General features: G+C 36.1%; 1 long non-coding RNA gene across 1 annotated transcript in view; it reads left to right on the top strand.

Annotated features, from left to right (window-relative positions):
* The window catches only part of LOC150088289 (uncharacterized), an 89857-nt gene extending 73573 nt beyond the window's left edge, over nt 1-16284 (top strand). The window contains exon 3 of the long non-coding RNA XR_016546787.1: nt 15491-16284. This is a non-coding gene — a long non-coding RNA (uncharacterized LOC150088289). The remainder of the gene's footprint in view (nt 1-15490) is intronic.
* Nucleotides 16285-17378: the final 1094 nt, after the last annotated feature.

The raw sequence follows: 17378 nt of genomic DNA on the forward strand, positions 1-17378 counted from the left end.
ATGCTCCTAAAAACCAAACAACAACAACAACACATCTCTATGGTTCCCTTGCCAATAGAATATATAACATCAGCAGCTGCTCTGAATTTGCCAGTACATATTTTATAAACCAATCCCCAAGGGTCATTATTTCCTGCTGTTTTCACTAACATTTTCCAGCAGTCATGTTGTTTACCAGTAGCATTCACATACTTGATACTTGTTACAAAGATTTTGATAATCTTTCTTTAATCGAATAACTTCCAAGGCACCTTCCTTGCGTTTGCTCTTCTGAAATTGCTTTCTAGCCTTATTAACCTGTTTTTTCCAGTAGAGTAAGCTGAGGTGTCCACCACTTAACTTGTCTATGTTTTATCTGTTTCTGTTTCATAGCAGCTACACACACTCATCATAGATAAGTTTTTGCAAAAACTCCACAGTTCTCACCTGTCATGTTAGATAACTCGGAGATCGCAATCATGGCCTGCTGAAGACTTCTCTCAAAGTTATCCCAGTTTTCATGCTTAACAGCAAAGCGTCGTAATTGATTCAATCCAACCCTGTTTTCCCTGTGTATTGATTTCATAAAATATCGTATGATGATCACTCAGTACTCAGTCAGATTTTACTTTTCATCCACAGACAAATCTAGTGGCAATTGATTTATGATTGATTCACCATATACTGTCCAAAAGGTGGACTCCTCCTCGGGTTGATTGTGAACTTCCATGCTGCTATCATATCATCTAAAGCTTTCCCACTATCATCAGTAGTGCCACTGAACCAAAGTGAACTTTTGGCATTAGAATCAATTGCAAACAATATGAGCAAATCTCCTAGCTTATCAAGAACACTATCCATATAAACTAAATATGGCTGAATTTCAGAGTTGTATTTAAAATATATTGAAACAAAATACAAATGCACCAACAGTAGACTGAATGTTAACACAAACCGCATGACTGCTACTTAAGGATTCAATTTTGGTTAATACTAGATCTTCTTCTTCAAGAGGAGTGTTCCCATTTACAATGGGTTTCCTCAGCCTACAAGTTATTTCTTGTCAGGAATTTTTTCCCGCCATAAAGTGCGGTTCAAGGTGTCTTGGTCGGTTAAGCCTCGGGCTGTCATGCACTCCCATACTCCATCCATCCATGTCCTCCTAGGTTTTCCTCTTCTCCTTCTTTCAGGAGGTATCCATTCCAGGATAGCCTTTGGATATCTGTTTTCTTGCATCTGTTTTACATGTCCATACCATGTTAGACTCTTTTCTTTGATGTTGTCAATATGTAGTCTTTTTCACTTCCATTTTTTTTCCTTATGTCTTCATTCCATTTTCTGTCTCTTCTAGAAGTTCCTGCTGAGCGTCACCAAAAATCCATTTCTGTGGAGAGCAATTTGTTTTCTGCTCGCCTATTCAATGTCCAGGTTTCTGCTCCATACAGTACAATCGTTTGAAATATAAGTTTCTTTGTTTTATTTAGGATATTTTTGCTCCACAGAAAAGAGTTTAACATGCCGATAGCCTTTCTGCCGTCTGTAATTCTCTTATTGATCTCTGCTTGGGATGATCCATCACTTTGTAAGATTGATCCCAAATATTTGAATTTATCGACTTGTTTGATTTTAAAACCTGCAATATTTAGAACGTTTCCTGGCCCTGAAGACAACATTTCAGTCTTGCTAAAATTGATTTTTAGACCCCATTGTTTATATTCCTCAAACAATTGACGACATGCATACTTTGCATCTTCTAAGTCTTGTGCTATCACCACCTGATCATCTGCAAAAAGTAAATTGTGAATATAGGTGTTCTTATTAATTGGCAATCCCATTTTATTACATTTTTTGACCAGGATCTTAGGCAGATGTCGATATAAATTTTGAAAAGTGTTGGTGACATGCAACAACCTTGTAGTAAGCCTTTTGAAGTGTGGAATTCAGGTGACAAAGCTGATCCCACTTTAATTCTGTATCTATTATTCCTGTAAATTGCCTTAATAATGTTAATCAGTTGTCCATCAATATTTGCCTCTTTCAGTGCTTCCCATAAGAGTTTTCTTGGAACACTGTCATATGCCGTTTCAAGGTCAATGAAAATCATAAAGATTTTTTTTCCTTTTGATTGGCATTTTTCAAGGATCTGTCGTATTGTTGAGATATGATCTATACATGACCTCCAAGCGGAAAAACCACTTTGTTCTTCTGATACCTCAATTTGGGCTTCTAAATTTCCTGATCCATTTTCTGAGAATCTTTAACAGATTCTCAGAAAATGGATCAGGAAATTTAGATTTGAACAGCTTTTCCGATCGCCCTTCTTATAAATTGATGTAATATATCCTGTTATCATTTCTTTCGGTATTTCTTCTCCTCTCAGTATACTATTTAACAGTTTTTGTATCAGAACAGCCACTCCTCTTCCTCCATATTTCAGAAGTTCCATGTAGACTCCTCCAGGTCCAGGTGATTTGCCATTCCTTCCTTCCTTTAGCAGGAGTTCCACTTCCCTAACAGAAACTTTTAAGCCCGAGTCTTCTACACAAAAATCCTCCATCGTCTTGAACTCTTCCCGGTCTTCTTTTAAAAGTCCTTCATAGTACTCCGTCCAGTCTTTCAAAGGTATTAATTGCAAACCAGCATTGTGTTTATTCTGTTTTCTCAAGTCTTTAAGGACCTTCCATGATTCCGCTGATTGCTTGAAGCCCAATTTGCTATTAATAGTTGCGCATTTCCTTTCCCATTCTTCATTTTTCGCTTCTACTACCAACCGATTGGCTATTTTCTTTTTTTCAACATAAATGTTCTTATATGCTTCATTCCTATCACCCAGCCATTTCTGATATGCAAGTTTCTTTTCCTCTACAGCAGCTCTTACTTTCTCTGTAATCCAGGTCTTTTTTGGTCCTTGACTCTTCTTTTTGCCTAGGATTTCTTGAGCAATTTTTTTAACAGTATTTTTTAAATATTCGTAGATTTCTTCAGTATTACCTTTTATCTCTTATGTTAATTGCAGCATCCAGTCTCTGGGTGAAGTTGTTTCTAATGCCGTTGCCCTGGAGTAGGTCAATGTTAAATTGATCCACTTGTAGCATTTTTTAAATATTCGTAGATTTCTTCAGTATTACCTTTTATCTCTTATGTTAATTGCAGCATCCAGTCTCTGTGTGAAGTTGTTTCTAATGCCGTTGCCCTGGAGTAGGTCAATGTTAAATTGATCCACTTGTAGCATTTCTCCTTCCCTGCATTGTTAGTTGTCCACTCATTTTCTTAATCCAGTTCCACCTCAGTGTTGTTTTAACAAGAAAATGGTCAGGTCCACATTCAGCTCCTCTATAAACTCTGACATCTTTCAATACATATGTCCCTGAATGTTTTGAAATAATGTAATCTATAACTGATCTAATTTGTCTTGTCTCCTGTGACCAAGTATATTTATGGATATCCTTGTGTTGGAAAAATGTGTTGTTTATTCTCAAGTCGAACTGTTCACAAAGATTGCATAGTCTATCTCCATTGTCATTCCTCTCTTTCTCTCCAAATCTTCCAATAACTTTGCTATTTTGTTCAGTTCCTACTCTTGCATTGAAATCTCCCATTAGAAATATCTCTTTGTTCTTAGGAATTTTTTCTATTAGTTCTCTCAGATCCTCCCAAAATTCATCCTTCAAGGTATCGGCGGTGTCATTAGTCGGGGCATATATTCCCAAAATACATATTTCTCTCCCGTACATTTTCAGTTCCAATGAGATCATTCTTTCATTAATAAATTGCCAGTTTTTGATGTGTCTCAATTTCTTTTTAACAGCAATAGAAACCCCTGCTCTTGCTCTTTCACTCTTATCAACTCCACTCCAAAAATGGTTGTATTCTCCCATTATTTCCTCTCCACATCCCTTTTTCTTTGTTTCTGATAACACGACGATGTCTAACTTGAATTTTTGCAGTTCATCCGAAAGAAAGTTTCCTTTAGTTGAAAGGCCTTGAATATTCCAGCATCCCAAAATCATAGTCCTTTTCCTTTTGCCGAGTCATTTCCGAAAGTGCAGTCCATTTTCATTTTCACTTGTAGGTCGTTTAGCATTTGTGTATTTTTTACACTGAACGAGGAGCTAGCGTGTTGCAGCAACCCCCAACCTGGATGGCCGGGGTATCTCTCTTAGTCTGGCCCCTACCCTTTGACCTGTCCGGCTTGGGAGGCCCTACCAGTAGCTAAGCTACCGCCGACTTAGCTCTCCAGGTCATCGGGACACGCAAGCCCCCCCACCGCGACAAGGTGGATAATACCATCGGTTAATACTAGATCAGAATTAAAAACGCTTATTGCAGCTCTCACTTCTGGACAAGGATTATATATGACCTTACAGGAAAGGGGATAACCAACTATCTTATCATTCACATAATAAGGTTCTTGGATGCAAGCAACATCAATATTTTTTCGTTGACATACAATTTTTATTTCATCCTCAACAGATCGAGAATGCTGCGCATTCAACTGCATTATTTTCAAACCTTTAAACAAACTTATATTGTGAGTGTACTGATTTGAGTTACAGTAATTCTGACTATCGGCCATAATTACGAAAGGAAACGTCCATACGCAGTTTAATTAGCACTCTTTGATATTCTGGACACTTTTTGTCAAAGACAGAATGGTCTCCCACATGATTTCTAGCAATACAGTTCGAACACGCATCCTCTCTGTTTTAATGTCTTTGCAATTTTTATATGTATATCCTTTCCCAGCACAATGGCTGCATATAGGATCTCGTTGTCTACATGCTTTGGTAGTATGTCCAAAACCCTGACAATTGTAGCATACCATCACAAGGTAGAAATCATTTAACCTATGACATCAGTCCAACAAACAAACACTACTGTTGCATTAGAAACATTCCCGGAGTCACTCCTGTTCCTGTTTATGAAGCGAACGGTGACCTCAGCAACCATCTCCTCTGTCGTCAATCCCGAATGCAAAAGATTTTTCTCATGCGTGTCGTGTAGAAGATCATCCTTCTGAACTTCCTTACTAACATCATACACAATTAACTTCACGTCTTTCGGGAAATCCAAAAGCTAATCCAAGATATGTCAATTGTTTGCACTTTTTTTATTTCTTCTATGTCTTTTTTAGTTTGCGTCTCTAAAACAATGCCACGATCAAATACTTTTCTTACCTTCTGTATCTTGACTCCTCTCAACGAATTTCTCATTTCCTTACCCATAGGGCCGCTGTGATCTTATGTGCTGCCAGTAAGTGAAATCCAATTTGCTGCCCGAAATTATTAATTTATTGAAAAAGAAAAGAATTGCAACATATCTCACATGTAATATAATGAAACAACAAACAAAAATAACAATCTTTCTGAAATTCTGGAAATAAACTTTAAATTCTAAATCACTGTAATTGTACTCTGTCACAATAATAAAATAAAAGGAAAATTATAATGTTAAAAAAAATTTTACAAATCTGTTTCCTTGCTTTAAGAAATGCAAATTTATTAATTATTTCATTTGTTTATTTGTTCCAAATGATCATATTCCATTGAAATTATTGTCAAATTAGAGTGTTGTTGTTGGTACATTGTCGATCGTAAATAATTTTTCATTAATTTTAATTTTGAAGAGCTCCGTTCACCTGAGCCAACTGAAACTGGAAAAATTGGCATTAGTAGTGGTATATGATGCAAGAAAGCAAGCTTATACAGCAGCATTAGCCAAAAAAAAAAAAAAAAAACATTTCCCATCCGCTCCAAAAGTTTGTCCAGTTCTTGCTTGAACTTATTTAAGCTATCAACTTCCACAACAGATGGATGTTTGTTCCACATTCAACAACTCGCTGGCTAAATTTCTGAACAATTGTTCTACAACCATCTTTCTTTAATTTGAATTTCTGCTCTCGCAAGTGCGTAATCTGAGCAAGAGGAAGCATCCCATCAACATTGAGCCTGCTCAACCCATTCAAGGCCTTATACACCTCGATCAGATCACCTCACAGAAGCATAGTCTTCAGAAGCTGCAATTTGCAGAACTTAAGCCTTTCTTGGTAAGAGCACCCCCTTTGTTCCCCTCATTTGCATAAAATTTTAATGCAACTGCTACATTTGAAAAAGTATCTAAAATTATTTTTAAAAATATCTTGTAACACTTCAATATATTGTCTTTAATATAAATTTGAAGTACTCTTCAAGTTCTTCAAATAATGCTAAACCAGCAATATCAGACTCGTTATGATCAATGTCATTTAATTTATTACATAAATATTTGCAAAGAATTAAGAAATCACTATATTACCTTTTTTTTTTTTTAATTCAGAAATATTATAAAATATTTTAAATATTTCTACATGTTCTTTCATATTTCTAAACCTTTCAGTTAATGGAAAAATTGTTGTGTCCATAATTTGAAAGAAAAAATTAATTTTGAAATTTTGTTGTGGATCCTGAATAGCTTCCTCTCTATGTTCATAATTGAAATGACGTCTTTTCAGTCATTTCAATTATGAACATAGAGAGGAAGATTTTCCTTACAGTGCTTACTTCTACTTCTGGAAATGAAGCGGCAGTGTCAGCGATAGTAGCCATATTATTAGCTGAATCGAGAATTTTTTGGAATGCTTTCTCTGTTTTCTCTGTTCTGTTTTCAGAACAGAGAAAGAAAACAACTTTCTCTGTTCTGTTTTATTGAAAATATTCCATGATTTCCCATTGGCAGGGGTGTAAGGCAAAGAAGTTCCATGTCCCCCCGTACTATTTGATTTATACGCAGAAGCACTGATAAAACAGTTCAAAGAAGAGCAGAAAGGAGGTGTAAAAGTAGGAAGGGGAAGATAAAGACAATATGATTTGCAGATGACTAGATATTGATTGCTAATAATGAAGAATTACAGAGTTCCTTGGACATCTTGAACAGCACATTAAAGGAGTAAAATATGAAGATTAACAGCAATAAAACCAAGGTAATGTTAATTTCAAAGTGGCTAGGAAGAATCAATACAACATTAGATGGAGTAATATTGGTACAGGTCAACAGATATAGATACTTGGGAAGCATAATAACAGAAATTGGGAAAAGCCTGGAAAAAATAAAAACAAGAATTGCAATGGGAAAGAAGCATTTAGTAATACAAAAGAACTATTGAGAAGAAATTTCAAGGAGGAATTAAGAAAGCAAATGATGAAAACATTAATATGGACTGTTGTATTAAATGGCTCCAAGACATGGACACTGGGAAAGAGGAGATTAGACACCTAGAAGCTTTCGAGATGTGGGTGTGGAAGAGAATGGAAAGGGTGAAATGGGTGGACAGAGTGAGAATGATATTTTGAGAAAAGTAGAAGAGAGAACATTAGTAAAGAATTAAGGAGGAGACAAAATGACTTTATAGGACACGTATTGAGAAGAGAAAGCATGCTGAGGAAAGGGATTGAGGGGTAGATGTGTGGGAAGAGAACTGTTGGGAGAAGGAGAATTGGTATGATGGATTCGACGGTAAGAGGAAATTATGCAGGAATTAAAAGTATAGCACAAGATAGAGAAGCATGGTGTCAATGAAGCCCTGAATCTGAATTGAATACTGGTAAATGATGGAAGTTGTGCTGTCTGATTGTATGAAACCAATCAGATGACCAGCGAGACTTCTAGGTATGTAGGACAAGTGGTTGGATAGGTTTTAAGGGTAACACTAAATTGCAGAATGGTAATCCTTTTGGCTCTTAATTCGGGATTAGCAGTAGCACTAATTGACTCAATAGGTGCGAACAATGCGTTCCCAGTAAAGTCTCGTAATCCGTTCATTACATGGAAATTTCTTCATTCTACTGAAACTTATAAATGTAATTACCCAGGGGAATTTTAAAAAATCACTAAATATCAGATTTTTCTATAATGAAGTTCATTAAACAGAGGTCCAACTTTATCTGTCAATTTTTTTTGGCACAAAAAAAAATTGACCTCCTGAACTGCTGCCCGTAAGCGACACTTACTTTGCCTATCCACTTGCAGTGGCCCTGCTTATCCACAGCAATTCAGGCATCTTTAGGCGTCATTAGGTTGAATTAATAAAACATGCTCGTCATCATATGATCTAGCTGCTTCATCGTCTGAGGAACTCACTTTCAAGCCAGTGTCCTTCGCGGCAGAAGCCACGTCACTTAACTACATCACTATAAAGTTTCAAATTTTGTTGGTTGTCCATATCTTGCCTATAATTCTGAGCAGATTGCTGCATACATTGTATCCATTTCTTAAATTTCTCATTCTGTATTCCAAGTTCCAAAATCATGGCCTCATCTAGACATCAAAAGATCCCATTTAGACAGTATCCCTCTGATTGAATTCCGATTGATACCACTCTCCTTGGCAAAAGAAATCTTCCAAATCTTTGCATAATTTAAATGTTATTTCTGTAAAACTATGAGTACAGATGACCCTCGATTTTGCGGACTAATAGGGGGAGGGTTGTCTGAAAAACCCAGGAGTCCAAATTTTCCAAATGAATATATAACGAAACATTGAACTGTATAGTACCCATAGTAAACATGATTAATATAATAGGTAGTATACATTGCACTACTTACTTATGTAAGTAGTGCAGTACGTAAAGATAAATATACTAGAATAAATAAATAATCTAACAAAAACAAAAATATAAAACTACTTTCTTTTACCTTGATGGAGATAGAACTGAGTTTTTTGTGCCGTGATCGTATAGTGGGACCTGAACTGGGTCAGTGGAGCTCCACTGAAGTGGCCTACTGTGATGATGAGCCAGGCTAGGATGAAGATGGGATAGGAGCAGCAACAGGTTTGAAGAATGTGTCCATCTTCATCTGTTTACCCCCCCCCCCCTTATGAAACTCTCTCTTAATGTACATAAATGGTGGTAGTGGGGCTGGATTTCACTGTTGTCTGAGAGAACCCACATTGGCTGGCTTTGCATTGTTCACAGAGTACATAACAAATTTGTGGGAAACCACAGAACTGCATAGCAATAACGCTATGTCCTATGCCCACTAAATTGTTTGACATACTGAATGACAAGATCGAGTGCCTCTCGTACTGCTGTCCTTTTTGATTTGTTAATAATTTCTTCTTCGTCATCACTGGACGCCCCCTCTGTGTCACCTGCTCTCACTTCATTAGCAATCTCCTCTGGTGTCAAGATCTGGTAGCTTGGATCTACGTAACTTTTCTCCAGCAGTCAGTTACATTTATTGGTAGGGACCGCCAGAATAACCCGGTCTCGTTTCTATTATACACCTGGGATAAGAGTAGGCTCTCCTTCTTTATCAGTTCATTGAGGTGCAGTCCGAAAGGCTCAATTGTGAATGTGTTGCAACAGACCCAGCTTCACCGTGCTCTTTCATGTTACACATGCCACACCATGCCAATTTCTAAATTTGAAATTGTTAATACCCACATGTTTAGCCAGTTTCTCAGCTGCAGTGCGTAAGGTAACACCAGTAACATTCACTCCACATGATCGCTCCTGCACATACCATTTGTAAACAGCTTCTTCTAGATCTTTATCTTTGCTTACTTTCATGTGCTTTCTGTCACTAACAGAATCCCATACCTTCAATATTATATACTTTAATGCAAAGCTTTGGAGCTTTCCTTTGGCCTTGAAAATATCAGGAATAGTTTGCTTTTTAACTCCATACTGTCCATAAACACTGGCCACTGAACTACCACTCTCAGGCTTTTTAATCAGCTCAACCTTTTGGCCGATACTCAAATGTGCATTCTTTCTTTTAACACTTGTTTGTTTTGAAGCTATTGCTGGTCACAAAAATGATTTGAAATATTACTAACGAGGGATAAATGTTGATAAAAGTGCACTGTTCTCACACTCCTGGCCAGGCTCAACAAAAACAATACTGCAGCTGTGCGCTCTAATTGGCAGACTTCCCGTGAATTATGGCCGGTGTCCGGAAAATGATGATATAGTGGAATTTCGATTATCCAGAATTTTGTCCAGGAAATTCAGATCCGCGAAATCAAAGGGAAACTGTACCCTCCGAAATCACCATCTCTGCGAGGCGGTTTCTCTCCCCAAAAGAAGTCATGATTTTGGACAACAGGATTAAAATTCATGTTTTTGTTCCTACTTTCTTTTGAACGCGATGACAAGATACTCACTTCAGTGTTGTTCCCTATCTCAGTTTTAGCTGAAGAATTTTTGTTTTTCTCAGCCAAATCCATATCACTCTGAACATTTTTCCTTAACTTTACGTAATTCCTTATCCCAGTCATTCTTAGGCTAATTGACCTTGACTTTCCTCCTCTTATTTTATCTTAAAACTAGAGACCTATTGCACAATGAACACAATGGCCAACTGAACTTCTTCCCCACCATAACATATATTTTGACGATGTGTTTTGATGGAATATTCAGGGGACCTATGTGGTATCAGAAGTGCAATGTCTTTATCATCCCTATTATTCTCAATATCCAATTCTGCTAACATGATATCATTACCTGAGATAACCTCCTCCCATTCTAACATCTTGTCACCTACACCTCTAGAAATAGAAGCTTTGAAAGATTTTTTTTGTAATTCATTCCAAGTCCTTGGAAGTTAAATTTCGCTATATTACTAAGCAGTTTATCTCTCTAAAAAGTCATATTTATAATGGAAATAGCACTACCCTTTCATCGTTATGATAAAATCATAATTGATCGTTATTATGAATCATAATTGATTCTTATAATGGAACATATGAATGTTCCATTATAAGAATCAATTTTGAACACCTTTGTGATATTTTTCTAAAGCACGTTTCTGAAGGTCACCACCATAAAACAATTTGCACTTTCTGGTTTATTGGGCTATTATATACTTTAATGATACTGTTTGTGCATCTAATTATAAATGGGTTGTAAACTCGATTTTATTGCATTTGCGATAATACCGATAACTGCAATTGTGTGGGTTTTTACGCTATTATGGTGAATGTGTTCTCCTTCACTGAAATCTTCAATCATATAAAATACAAATTTTCAGAAACAAGAGAAAGCGACCAACGAAAACTGCAAGTGGTGGTAGTGCCAGGAAACGAAATAAAATTGATTTAGAAACGAAGATGAAAATGATTAAGAAGTATGAAGCAGAACAAAGTTTGTTATCTATTGCAAGGGAATTAGGTTTGGCTGCTTCAACAGTGAATACTATTTTAAAGGACAGTGCACGTATAAAGGAATTTGTCAAAGGATCAAAAGCACTTAAGATCAACATTGATCACAAAACAAACAGTGTTCAGCTGCTATATCAAAGATGGAACAGCTGTTAATAATATGGAAAATCAGATTCAGAAGCGAGTGCCCCTGAGTCTAATGACCATTCAACAAAAGCAACAAGTATTTATAAAGATATTAAGGATGAGTACGGCGAACCCCAACCCAAGTTCGTGGCAAGCAATGGGTGGTTTAATGGGTTCAAGCATCACGCTGGTTTCCACAAAGTATGTGGTGAGGTCACCAGTGCTGATTCTGCAGCTACAGAGAAATTTTGTGATTTGTTGGAAAACATTAGTGATGAAGGCGGCTATTCAACGCAGCAAATTTTAACGTTTACAAGACTGCTTTGTATTGGAAAAAAAATGCCGGATCGAACATACATTGCCAAAGATGAAAAATAAAATGTCAGGTTTCAAGGCGCCAAAAGATAGGACCACGCTCTTTCTTGGGGCTAATGCAGCAGGATATTACAGATTAAAACCATTGCTTGCGTATCATTCTGGAAATCCTTGTGCATTTAAGGGCATCAATAAAGCCACCCTACCTACCAGTGCATTTCCGATCGAAACAGAGCATGGATAACAATATCCTTCTTTGAGGATTGGTTTAAATGCTATTTCATTCCTGAAGTTCAAAAATATTGTAAAGACAACAATGTCCCTTTCAAGATTTTGCTTATATTAGATAATGCTTCTGGACATCCTATGCATCTTGATGATTTCAATTCAAATGTGAGAGTCATATTTCTACTGCCAAACACTCATCCAACCTATGGATCAGGGTGTTATTTTGAATTTAAAAGCATACTATTTAAAGCAAAACATTTGCTCAGGCATTGTCTGCAGTAAACAGTGAGAAAAATTTTACATTAAGAGACTTGGAAATCTTACAATATTTACCACGCCATCTTAAACGTTAATAAGGCCTGGGTGGAAATTACTAAAAGTTGTTTAAATAGCACATGGAAGAAAATATGCCCACGGCACATAAAAGGCTTCGAAGGATTTGAAAAAGACGAATTATATGATGCGGTTACAGACAAGATTCTAAAGGTTGCAGAGTTACTTCAGTTAGAGTTAGAGTTTTTCCTCTATTAGGAAGAATGGATTAGTTAATAGAGGAAGAAGAGAAGGAATTATCTAATGAAGAACTTATTGACTTGCAGGCAGCAATAGTGAAAGAAGAAAATGTGGACGAAGCTTAAGATGATGCTCGAGGGGTAAAACTTACTGACATTATGCCTGTCTCCTCCCGTTTTTTTTGTAAATTTATAATTTTGAAATTTTTTTAAATTGCACGCTTTTGTAATTTTTCCTGGCCATAAAAAAAAAAAATTGAATAAATACAATAAATAATTCTATTTACATGTTTGTGGAACATTTCTTTTTTGATTCAATCAATTCAGCAAGCACAGTTGCGAGTGCTGCACAAGCATTGGAAAATTCCCCAACTTACAATGCGTTCCATGGAACCCAACTGTTACATAAGTCGGGGAGTTCCTGTATATACACACAAAATTTCGTTATAATCACTCTTCCTCCATATTTCCTTGTACATTAACTTCGATACATAACCTTGGTCCACAGATTGCTAAAAGAGTGATTTATTCACTAAAACATTAACTTCTTTAGGATTAACAGTACCTTCAAACTTATGGCTCTACACCTGCTTCTTTGTCACAAAAAGTTAACACACTCTTTCACTACGGCTGTTCCCAATCTTACCTTACATAAATCTACTTATCAGTCCTGCATATTACTTTTATGACTAACGAACAAATTTCAGGAGACTTACTTTTACTTTTTCTACTCGTTTTCACTTCTCTCCTTTCCTCAATAAGGTTCCTGGATTCCTTCAATCAGCTGTCTTCCTAATGGGCTTCTGCATAGCACCACTTTCTCCTTCCTCTCTTACTTTTCCTTGCATATGAAAGATCTTTCAAGCTCCTCGTTGCTGCACTTTATTTCTTTATGCATTCTTTTTCCCACGCAGATCTTCCACAGTTTCCCACTAAATACATTTCACTCCTTTACCATAAGCTACCATACTTTTTCTCTTCTTTCCACACCTTCCCCAACCAGACCCAGACTTTCTTTCCAACCACACTCCAAAAAAATTCTTTCTCTTCCCACTCTCTCTCTCCATATTTCTCCTTTTTATTTTTCCCTCTCCCTCCTTTCCTGACCAATCATCATCAATTTCACTTCCATCATCCTCCTAATTCGTCCAATTCTCCTTTTGTTGTCTCAGCACCATTCTGATTGGTCAGGCTCCGTTATTCATAGCGGAGACATTTGAATACTTAGAACTTCTTCTGACAGTCCTTGCATACCCCTTTTGTATACACTCTTTTCCCTATATACCCCTTTTGTTACACTCTTTTCCCAACCAGTTTTATATTACCTCTTTTGTTACACGTTTTATTGAAGTGACCGCCCTTGAAATTTATAAGAGTACACTTTGGGGTTGGCCTCTTTATTCTGCTCTATAATATCAAATCTTGGCTTGCCCTAGAATTCCAGACCTTTCTTCTTTGGAGTTCTAACCTTTATTGTGGGGGAAAGTGTCCCTTTTTTCAATTTCCTCAAGTGCAGCTCCTGCTCTATTTGCCACAAACAAAACAGTCTTCAGCTGACACTACAATTGTCCTGTTCATAGACCGAACTGCCCCCCCCCCCATGCATTTTGTCATCGATTGTTTACCCATTTCCCTCCCTCTGTAGCCACTCTTAACAAGATGAATGCATCATACATCAAACAAGTCCTGCTAAGTGCCTTTCAACACTCTTTTCCCAACCAGTTTTATATAATTCCAAAATTTATTCATAACAAAAATTATTCAATTTCAATTTAAATTTTGCACATTGCATTCCTCTTTCCAGTTTGAGAAACCTTGCCCCGCTCTATCAGCTCCAACTTCTCGATCTCCAGGTAATTCTCCAGTGGGGCAAAGACTACTAAGTTGATTTCAAACCTTCTAAAACTCAGTCTTGTCTTATATCTCGCAAAAAGAATTCTTCTGCTCCTATGCTTATCTTTGGTGATAATTTATAGGCAAGATGATCTCTCTCTTTTGGGGGTTATCTCTCTTTGCACCAGCACATTACAAATATTGCTTCCTCGTCATCTAAAAAACTTGGTTTCTGTTTCGTTCTTGGCATTACTTTTATTCCAAACAGCTGTTCGTTCTGTACAAATTGCAAATCCGCCCTACCATGGAATATTGTTCCGACATGTGGTGTGGTGTCCCCAAATCCTCTCTCAGGCTTCTTGATTCCATTCAGAAGAGGGCAGTTAGGTTAATTAATGATTCATCTCTAACAGTCTTTCTCCACTCTGTCTTATAGACATTCTGTTTTTGCTGCATGCCTTTTCTACAGATACTTCCATGGGCAGTGTTCGTCTGAATTGGCTTCTATAATTCCCGCTCTCTCTTTCAAAACATTCCGAACACATGCCATCACCAGCCAACATCCACTTACTGTCCAATTCAAACTCACAGAACCAACTTTTCATCTTCCTTGTTTATTCATTCAACTGCTGTTTTCTGAAACAACCTTCCTTCATACGTATTTCCTGAAAATTACAGTCTACAGAAGTTCAAGCCTAATGTCGACAAATATCTTTCGTCTTCTCAGCCTGCAACCTAAGCACAGTACTAAGTACTGTAGGTTCTAATACCTCTCGTGTTTGGGGTTTTCGTAAAAAAAAAAGAAAGAAAGAAAAAATAAATATGCTGCAAAGGAGACGGTTTCTCAACAACCAGTATATACTTTTGCAAGTGATTCCAAAAAAAAACCCATTTATTTCTATATCAATGCAGTGTGTTGTTATATGAGTAAATTGTAATAAATGTGTACGCATGGGTGTACTTATAAATGTGTGCAAAGGGAAACAATTTGCAGAAATTTATTCTGATTAAATTAAGTTTGGATTTTGGCATTCAACTCATTGTGCTCACTGTATTTTGTGTTTGAACACATTTTTTGCTTTTGAATCCTCCTTGAATAATTTTTCCAAATAAGATTGGAAAAAAATATCTTTGGTAAGAATTTGGATGTTTCTTTACTTATACACACACATACACACATGCCCATTTTTGTTTGGCTACATTTTTAAAATATTTTTTCCATATTAGTGAAAATGTCATCATTTTATGGTTCTGTACATGTAATATTTTGTAGGCAATTTAAAATTTCTTGGATTACCTAACATTGTTTATTCATTTAATTTCTTTTAATTTACTGTACTTCATAATTTAAATTTCAGATCAGACCACTTGGTGAGTAAAGTATAGAAGAAAATGAAGAATAGAGTGATATATGTTATGATCGCGGATAATGCTGAAAAATGTTTGAAACAACATTAGAACTTCAGAGCCATTTTGTAACTTGTGCTAACAGATTATCTAGTATGGAAACCCACTTGCTATCTGAAAATGATAGGGAAAAAACATCTACTTTGGAACAAAAACATAAAAATAATTTTCCTTTATCTAAACCACATAAAACCATGGGTGGCAAAGATAATATATTAACAGGTCGAGATTTTATAACTACCAACAGTTTAGCTTCTGAACAGTCAGAACAAGAAAATGTTATGGAGTGTCCACAAAAAGAAGGAATTCTGCCATTAGTTACAAACTTAGGTGAAGTTCAATCCTCTCCACCTTATGTGTGCAATTTGTGCCATATAGTGTTTGTACTTCATCACAGTTATAAGCGGCACTTGCGTGTACATATGGAAGGAAAAACATATGTGTGTGAAGTTTGTGGTAAACAATTTTTTCACTGTTATCTGCTTACACACCACCGAATAAGGTACCATGCCATACGTATGCAAGGAATGTGGCAATGCCATCTCTGTAATGTAGAGGTAAAACATATGACAACACTTCAGAGGCATTTTCAGAGGATGCATAGCCCTTCTAAAAATAAACATGAATTATCTGGTGCTGAAATAGCATACTTGCTTAAAAATAAAAAAGCTGCCTCACATTTTACAAAAAGCAATGATGTGAACAATTTACATAATATAAACAAAATATCAGTGCTTGATAATACATATACTGACAAACCTCTTACAGAGAATAAAATAATTGAACATCATTGTGAAAAGAAATTTACTACCATTTCTTCTTTAAAACATTTTCAAGTTTTTTGTTCTAGTCAGTCTTGGAAAGCAAATTTTCATAAGTTAGTTCTAAAAAAGCTACTTAAAAGACAAAGATTTATTTGTGAATTATGCAGAAAAGTATTTCTTTCGCGTAGCAATTATTTTGAGCATAAAAGTTTGCATACTCCCAGAAATATAAATGTGTGCCAATACTGTTGTCGGAGTTTTGTCTATTCAAAATCTCTTAAAACACATGAAAAAAAGCATAAATCAAATCCTCAGTATATATGTTATATATGTTGCCATCAGAGTGAAAGTTCATTATTGCTTAAGGCACATTTTGCTAAACATTCTTTTAAAATAAGCAGCAATGGACAGAATAAAGAAGTTGCTAATCTGGAACCTAAAATACTAGAAAAGAATTCATGGTTTTGCAAATTTTGTTGTAGAAAATTCTCCTCTGCTAATAACTATAAAAGACACATGCAGCTACATACGTTGCAAAAATTTAATTGTGGTTTTTGTGGGAAATTATCTGCATCACTTGCTTCCCACAAGCATCACACATCATCTCATACATTTGAATCAGTTATTTGCCTTAAGTGTAAAAGATCATTTGTAAATAAAGAACTATTAAATGAGCATTTTGAAAATTGTGTCCAAGAAAATATCTCTGAAAACCGTGGAGGTGTTCCAACAAGGCGTAGTGCAAGGTTGATGAATAAATTAAAGCACATAGAAGGAGCAAGCATAAACCATAATAAGGATAAATCAGCTTTTCCACCTAAAACATATAAAGAGAAAGAAACCAAAGAAGGCATGTTTGTTTGTGATATATGTGAAGGAACATTCATAAACAGATGCAGTTTTAGGAGGCATCAGAGGATGCATCAAAATGTTTATCTTCACTCTTGTCAGTTTTGCGGTAAATATTTTTTTCGGAAGGATCACTTGACACAGCATGAGTTTAGTGTACATTCCAAAAATACTGTTAATGTATACAACTGTTACTATTGTAAAGTGAAGTGTAGAAATGCAACAT

This window comes from Mastigoproctus giganteus, chromosome 3 (genome assembly GCF_048544385.1).
Source record: "Mastigoproctus giganteus isolate SK-2022 chromosome 3, ASM4854438v1, whole genome shotgun sequence".
In the NCBI taxonomy this organism is placed as follows: domain Eukaryota; kingdom Metazoa; phylum Arthropoda; class Arachnida; order Uropygi; family Thelyphonidae; genus Mastigoproctus; species Mastigoproctus giganteus.